We start from the raw sequence: 6,643 nt of genomic DNA on the forward strand, positions 1-6,643 counted from the left end.
ATAATTAAATCTCAATTACTCCCATTAAATTTAAAACGGGTGTAAATTTAAATAGCCTAAAAATTATTTAATTTTATAACTTAAAAGTTAAAATATTAATCATTAATATAAACACATTTAAACACCACAATATATTTTATTAAGGGCTTATGTAATCTATTTTATTAAGCTTATAACTTAATAATTTTCAAGAGTAAAAACATTAACAAATTCAAAACACAATGTCATCGAAACCCATTTCTCAATTGCATGAACCTTTCTCTTCGAAACTCGTCTCATCGCCTGGAAGAGTGCAAACACGTCGAAACACGGCAAAGAATTGGGAGAGACTGGGAAGCGAGAAATCCAACCATTTTCTAAACTCCTTTCTCGCATTTTCTTTGCGTATATCGGTTTTTTCGATTCACCTAATGACTCCGTAATCAGAAACTTCCGTTTGTAAAAACATGATTCCTTCATTTCTCTACGGTTCTTCACCCAAAACCCTATCGATTATTCATCATATCATCAACTCCTGCCCCCTCCTTCTGCCGCTGCGACGTCTTCATTGACTGAAACTAGATAGATCGGTTGGGCTTTGAAGCTTCTCCTAAAGAATCCAGTAAGATCGAGATGTACTTTGGATTTGACACAACTCATGTTGCTGTTAGGTAAATCGTTGAACCTATTTCATTTTTTGGATAATTCATTTTTCTAATTGTTGAATAGACTAGGAGTTTTCGATATAGAGAAGGGGCTTTGAAGCTTTGATCTTAAGAATGTTCATTCACTGTTTGATGAATTGATTCAGAGAGCTTCTCATTGTGTTTTGTCTATGAATGGGACTTCTACTGCCACTTTAATTCAAGGAAAGTTCCTAATAGTTCCGCTTTGACGGTTTCGACGAATTATTCGAAGAATTTGACTTCTGTTTCTGGTTCTTGAGGTGGTTTGAGAAGCAGATTCCTTCAATTGTTGCTTCTTCTACCTTTGTTCATGTGGAGAGAAAAGTTTATGCAAAGGCTTTTGAGTTGTTCAAAAGAGATCATAGCTATGTGAGCAAGTCTAAGTCTACATTTTATCCGACGGGTATGGATTGAACTGAATTTTGCACCCAAACCGGATTCATCCTTAAAATCCACAACTGTTGCAGGTATAATATTTCAATATGTTGATTTAGTTAGTCATCTTATTGTTTGTTTAAGTAGCCATATTCAAGGTTTTTAATTGAGATAGTAATGATAGCTTTTGGTTGTCCTGCAATTTTAAATATTGTGTTGAATTGTGGTGTTGAATTATGGTGTTAAATATTGGGCTGGGACATCCCCGAAGCCTCTAAGGTAACCTTATTTTTCATCATAAAATCTCAGATCTAGTGCTTTTTGAGGTTGTTCTTTGTCTCGTGTTGTAGATCTGGTTGATTATTTGTGTTTTAGGTATGTTTGATGTTTGATTCAGGTAAAGTTGATTTTTTTCCTCTCATAAAGCTTTCAGCTTTTATCTAACGATTTTGTTTGATTGAATTTTAGGTTTTGATCCTTTTATAACTTTTTATCAGCCCAAAAAAAGTTTAATTTAATGTGAATGATTATTTATTTTGTGATTATAATGTGAGTTGATTCTTTCATGAATCAAAGTTCATTTGAATGTGTTGAAAAAGTATACCTATGGAAATCATATTGTTGCGCGTGTAGAGAAACTTGTTGCTGCTGGAGGTGCTTTTTCATGTTATTCCCCATCCATTCTCAAACTCCTCATTATCACATTTGTTAACCGATGATGTAATCTGTTGCAGAAAGAAGAATTGCTGCTCAGACTCCTCAACATGCTTAGGCGTGACATAGGAAAATAATGTTTGTTTGTAGTTTGTACAACTAGCTAACAGAGCTTAGTGCAAGCTTCTTCATCAAGAGTCTATGAATTGTAGGCTCCTCTAGGATTGTCTACATTCTTAATATGCTTTATAAGAGGTCAAATAATGGGTTATTTTGCATGACGGTGCTTTAGCAGCAGCAGGAAAAAGCTAAAGCTGAAGCAGAGGTGCCATACCCTTATATTTTAGTTTGACTGTGTTATTTGGAACATAAATTATACATGTCTTCAATTTTCATTTCTAGTAATCATCTGTTTACAACTACAAAGTGAAGTGTTGTGTTACTTTTTTTTAAAGTAATGCTTGAAGAGTCCTAAACTACTAACATACATTTATCTTTGCACTGATTTTGTCTATTCACTTTACCAGTTACTAGCCTAAAACTTGTTAGCAGTTTGTTAATATTCACATGTCCATCACTATATGGGTCTTGTTAATGTTATATCAAGCATACACTTTTGCTACCAATCTTCTTGATATAGGTTTAAGCTCAAATGGACATTCATTCATGATTTTTAAATTTTTCTGTTATGGTTCTATGTGATTTTATTAAGTCGTTTGAAGCATCAATAATGTGGGTTAGATTAGACGGAGTATGATTCTATAGTTTGAGTTGGAGGAAAACTATAGGCTTAACAAGAGTTTTCTGTTAATAATTTTTATGCATATTCGTTGCAACTGGTATGTTTAATAGTCAGAATCTGAAAACATATTTTGACATTAGAAAATTCGTCGACCAGCGTATTTGTATATTTTGAATGATTTTTCTTTTGAAATTTTTAGATGTATGAAGAGTTGCAAGTGCTTTCACCATTTGTTCCTTATTAGAGAATTCTACTTTCTGTGTCACTAAACAAATTGAGCAAGGTTTATGAGCTATAGTTGATGTTTCATATGATTTTCCTAATGACAACCAATTCGGGTCACAATTCCGATGCCATCGTTTTCCGTCCGGTGGCTTCATTCGAGACATGCCTAATGGATATTCCAAGGTAATTATAGGTTACTTGGATTGAACATGTTGAGATTGATGATAAAAATCCAGTTCACAGCATTATAGAAATGTTATCCATAGTGGTGTTGCAATTGGTGCTGAAAGATGGCTCACCATACTTCAAAGAATGTGTGAAAGACTTGCTTGTCTCATGGTGTCTGCCAATTCTACTCGCGATCTCGGCGGAGGTAATGTATACATACTCATAGTTTTAAATTGTAGTCTGCAACCCGACTGCAGACACGGTATAAGCATGTGTCTGCATTTAAAGGTTCGCAGTTGCAACGTAACTGAAATCGCAATGTAACTCGTGCGGTTTTTGGAATTTTTCAGTGATTCCATCACCTGAGGGAAAAAGGAGCATGATGAAACTGGCACAAAGGATGGTAACAAGTTTCTGTGCAAGTATAGTTGCATCAGCTAGTCATAGATGGACCACACTTTCAGCTGTGAATGAGATTGGAGTCAGAGTTACTGTTAGAAAGAGTACAGATCCTGGTCAGCCTAATGGTATTGTGCTAAGTGCAGCTACTACCATTTGGTTGCCGCTTCCTCCACAACATGTTTTCAATTTCTTCAAAGATGAGAGGAAAAGATCTCAGGTTTGTTATATAATTTTAATTAGTACTATTTTATGTTATCTATAATGAATGACCTTAGAATTAAAGGCTTTTTTAATGTTTATGTATCCAAAGTCCTCATTGTGATGCATCAGTATCATAAATAATGGAGAATTATATATATTTTATGATTAAGTTAATTCGGCATTACCAACTTACAAGACTAATATGGTCAAAGTTTAGAAGTCTTTTCTTAGAAGTCTTTTCTTAGACTTGAAGACAAGAGGTATTGGTATGTCAAAATCAATTATTTATGTTGTGTTACTAAAAATTGAAAATGTGATTGAAACTAAGTGTTTAACGTATCGATCATGACTAATAGGAAGGGTAGAATTCTAGCATACCCTGGTGGCGAATCAGTTGGTGTATGAATACTCTTATTAGGTGGCTAGCTATTATGAGACACGTGTATTATAGTAATATTTAACTTGATCTTATTACTAATTTAATGTAATAGTATCTATATAAAATAAGTTTTTATATGAGACACGTTTATTATATTAAACTGCATAACTTTATAAATTTGTCTTTATCTACATTGAAAATTTCACCACTTAAGATCACAATTATATATTTGTTGAAACTAGGGATAGTGATAAGATACTGAGTTTTGTCAATTCTAAAATTTTATCCATCAAAAACATTTAAGTATATAACTTTGACTGGTAATCTATCACATGTAATTTTTCTGAATTTGAGTTTGACATTTTTAAAAATTTGATTGATATATTAGACTATTTAAAAATTTATTTTATTTGAATATATATATAAATAAACAATTAATCTAATATTTTGTGGAACTATTTGTTTATGATTATTTATAAAAAAAATTATTGCATGAGAAATTTTTTAATATATATATATATACTTTTAATTTATAGTATAATATATAATATAATAATAATAAATTTATCGTATTTATTTAAGTGGATTGACCTGATAAATTTAAAAAATTTCAATTATAACTAGTGACTACTAACATCAAATGATTAGTTTGGCAGAAAATAACTATTAGCATAGATTTCATGCATACTAATTTCTCAAGTTTAGTGTTTGACAGGAAATGAGATGCAAGTAAAGCAACCAAAGCCACTTTCATGCATTTGATCGGACAGATATCACAACTCAACTATTAGTGAGACTTATCTTCAATATCATTATAATTATTCGATAAAGTTCCAATAACTTCCTGTATGTTTCTAAATTTATATACAAATTGTACATGAATGTAACAATAAAAAAACTTGCAGATAGTTTTGTTAGTTATTGTCAACTAGTGAATATATATTTGGGTTGTATGTTGATATACTTTTCTTGACTAATACATGATTCTCCCTTATTTTTATGTGTATGATTTTATAGTATTTAAAATATTATTCTTAGATAAACTTGAATAATTCAATTCAAAGATGTGTCATTGTGATTGTTAAGCTTCAAAAAAATTTGCAAGATGTGTGTTAACATGAAAATTTGCAGGGGGTTTGATACAACTGAACCATGGACAAGGTCAATCTCTTCAATATGTTGTCAATGCGGCTTTTATGACATCACTTTTTGCTGATTAAATGGAAGCCATATGTGTTTCTGGATGGAATTGTGGCCTTAATTACATTCCAAGGTCCGATCTCAAGTCATTTGCAACCTCTCAGGTACCATATTCGCCATTCCGGTTTTGATTCATATATTTTTGCCACAATTTCGGAAGTGTTCAACAAAGTTCAAATAACTGGTTAACAATAAATGTGATTTTCATATTGGCATGAAACAGATGGATTACATCATGGGTCAAAATCCAATGAACATGAGCTACATAGTTGGATATGGCAAGAAGTTTCCAACTCATATTCATCAGAGATGCATCAATTCCAAATAATCACAAAAATTACTCATGCACTAGTCGTTGGAAGTGGCGCGACACCCCTAACAGAAATCCTAACAACATCACAGGAGCAATGGTTGGAAGTGTCAAGTATAGATTTTTTCGACAAAGGATGTTTTCATTATTTTATGGACTTTGGCAGTACATGTTCAACAAGTTAGAGCTTCATGTACTCATTTTAGGGATTGACAAGGCTGGCAAAACGGTAAAACATTTTTTAACCTCGTAGTTTTTAAGAAATTAGAGGTTTGTTGTGTGGCTTTGAATTGCTATATATTGAATAATTTTGTAGACTTTGCTTGAGAAGATGAAGTCAGTGTACACGAATGTAGAAGGTCTTCCTCCGGATCAAATTGTGGAAAGCAATTGCTTCTCCAGGGCGTGGTATTTTGGCCATGGATGAATCCAATGCTACATGTGGAAAGCGGTTGGATTCAATTAAACTAGAGAACACCGAAGCTAACCGTCAAGCATGGCGTAAAATTATATATGAAGAAAGTGTTATGACTTGGTTAAAATATAATTTTTATGTGTATGATTTTATAGTACTTGAAATATTATGAATGCACATGATTTTGTATACTTTTTGGTTAATATTAAAAATATTTTGACTTAGTTAAAATATGATTTTTATATGTATGATTTTATAGTATTTGCAATATTATGACTGAAAATGAAATATAACTAAATGGTGTATATGAAATAGGGTGTAAATAGATTTAAATATAATATAATGGTGTTTATTAAAATAGGGTGTAATTAAGAACGTATCTACACCTGATTTTAATTAAAACAGGGTGTAATTAAAACGTAATTAGGCCTAATTACACCCGATTTTTATTAAAACAGGGTGTAATTAAAACGTAATTACGCCAAATTACACCCGATTTTTACTAAAACAGGGTGTAATTAAAAACGTAATTATGCCCAATTACACCCAATTTTTATTAAAACAATTAAAAACATAATTACGCCCAATTACACCCGATTTTTATTAAAACAGGGTGTAATTAAAAACATAATTACACCCGATTTTTATTAAAATAGGGTGTAATTAAAAACTTAATTACGCCCAATTACACCCGATTTTTGTTAAAATAGGGTGTAATTAAAAACATAATTACGCCCAATTACACCCGATTTTTGATAAAAATAACGGGTGTAAATTCGTTAGACATTTCTCACCCTGTGGATATACACCCGATTTTTATTAAAAATAATGGGTGTAAATTTAATAAAAAACGGGTGTAAATTAACATTTTTGTACTAGTGTTTAACTTCGTGCATGCTTGGTTTGT

The 6,643-nt window shown here is 31.7% G+C and overlaps 1 long non-coding RNA gene across 5 annotated transcripts; it reads left to right on the forward strand.

Annotated features, from left to right (window-relative positions):
- Positions 1-220: 220 nt before the first annotated feature.
- LOC131606965 (uncharacterized) lies at positions 221-5,908 on the forward strand. 5 transcript variants are annotated; one of them, XR_009285138.1, is made up of 7 exons: positions 221-1,132; positions 1,775-3,034; positions 3,180-3,448; positions 4,517-4,601; positions 4,943-5,115; positions 5,235-5,550; positions 5,638-5,908. It is a non-coding gene; the product is annotated as an uncharacterized LOC131606965 (long non-coding RNA). The 5 variants fall into 5 exon arrangements; XR_009285139.1 differs by having other exon boundaries at positions 4,527-4,601; XR_009285136.1 differs by lacking the exon at positions 4,517-4,601 and having other exon boundaries at positions 1,775-2,019; positions 2,636-3,034.
- Positions 5,909-6,643: the final 735 nt, after the last annotated feature.

This window comes from Vicia villosa, linkage group LG5 (assembly GCF_029867415.1).
Source record: "Vicia villosa cultivar HV-30 ecotype Madison, WI linkage group LG5, Vvil1.0, whole genome shotgun sequence".
In the NCBI taxonomy this organism is placed as follows: Eukaryota; Viridiplantae; Streptophyta; class Magnoliopsida; order Fabales; family Fabaceae; genus Vicia; species Vicia villosa.